The sequence below is a fragment of the Monodon monoceros genome, unplaced genomic scaffold (genome assembly GCF_005190385.1).
Source record: "Monodon monoceros isolate NGI ecotype Baffin Bay Population unplaced genomic scaffold, NGI_Narwhal_1 Contig326_ctg1, whole genome shotgun sequence".
In the NCBI taxonomy this organism is placed as follows: domain Eukaryota; kingdom Metazoa; phylum Chordata; class Mammalia; order Artiodactyla; family Monodontidae; genus Monodon; species Monodon monoceros.
In genome coordinates this window covers 1-1,346 of record NW_021699192.1, presented here as the reverse complement: position 1 = coordinate 1,346, position 1,346 = coordinate 1, and the positions used below count along the sequence as shown (strand labels likewise).

At 35.5% G+C, this 1,346-nt stretch overlaps 1 non-coding gene across 1 annotated transcript; it reads left to right on the top strand.

Annotated features, from left to right (window-relative positions):
* Nucleotides 1–307: 307 nt before the first annotated feature.
* On the top strand, nt 308–404 carry LOC114904157. The gene has a single exon (XR_003795876.1). It is a non-coding gene; the product is annotated as a Z30 small nucleolar RNA (small nucleolar RNA).
* The last annotated feature ends 942 nt before the right edge of the window (nt 405–1,346 follow it).

The window sequence follows — 1,346 nt, the reverse complement described above, 5'->3', positions numbered from 1 at the left end:
TTTTATCATGCATGGTGTTTGGACTCACTAAAACAAGAAATGTTTTTGAACTGGAAACGCTTCTCCACTCTACTCTGCATTTCAAAAATTTTAAAAAAGCACCTCCAAAACAAAACTTGTTCAAGTTTGCATTTTTGTACAGCAGAGTTGCTTGAGGTGAATAGTAGAAGAGCAAATATTGAAAGCCCACGGTTGCAACTTATCTAAAAAGAAGTCTTCTCTTCTCATGGGTAAACCTAAGTTTTCTTGGATGTGAAAATAGGGTGTTGGGCTGCTCTTAGATAATACAAGGAGGTGAAAAGCGATGATGCAATGATGAGTGAAGTATAGCCTGACCTGGTATTGCCATTGCTTCAGTGTTGGCATTGACCAGGGTATGACCCCTTAATCTTCTCTCTGAGCTGATTCTGGTTGTGGTTTTTCCACATTGGTAATGTTCTAGCCTATTAGGATACTGGTTTTATTATGTGTAAGAGTGTTTAATATTCTTTTGAATTACTGATACTTTCCTGTTTTTCTTTGTAGGTTGAGGTGAAAAATATGGCTTTGATATCTTCATGGAAAACTGCATTATTTCAATCCTGAATCTGGTTCGGTTACCTTATTGACTTATTACTATATTAAAAATGTTTACTTAGCAGTGATTGTAAAATGAAAGTAATTAACATGTACATGTTTTTTGGGGGGAGACTAAGGGGAAACAGGTGTTCAGCCTAGAAAAACATTTCTCATTGGATTTCCTGTGAAGTCAGTGTGTCTTGGGTTTAACTTTGAAACAAATTAAAACATTTTTAAATTAAAAAAAAAGTTTACTTAACTATGGTATTTGTTCTGGTAAAACCCTGGGGTTTAATAAGAATTTTTGCAAATATCCATTATATTCTTCTCTTGGTACATAAAAGTGTTAATATTTTAAAATCTATAGGACATTCTATTTCAAAGTTTAGTTCTATTATCTTAGTGCTATCAGAAAATGTGCTTTGAATTGCTAAAATGAGTTGTATTGGACAACACCTGTCTAAGCAGAGGCACTTAAAAATCATTTTCATCCTTCCTCTTGTAGTAATGATTTTTTTTTAACCCGTATGTTTTTAACCTGTATGTTTAACCCTGCCAATCCAGTGGCAACTTAAGTGTTTGTGCCGTATTTCACTTGAGAAATAAGGTATGTCACTCAAGATTGAAGTCTTGCTGTTGGAGAAGAGGATTTCTCTCCAATATTGGATTAGCAAAAAAAGCAAAATGTTAATACAGAATGCCTCAAAAAATCAAAGGTAGTGGCTTCCCTGGTGGTGCAGTGGTTGAGAGTCCGCCTGCCGATGCAGGGGACACGGGTTCGTGCCCTG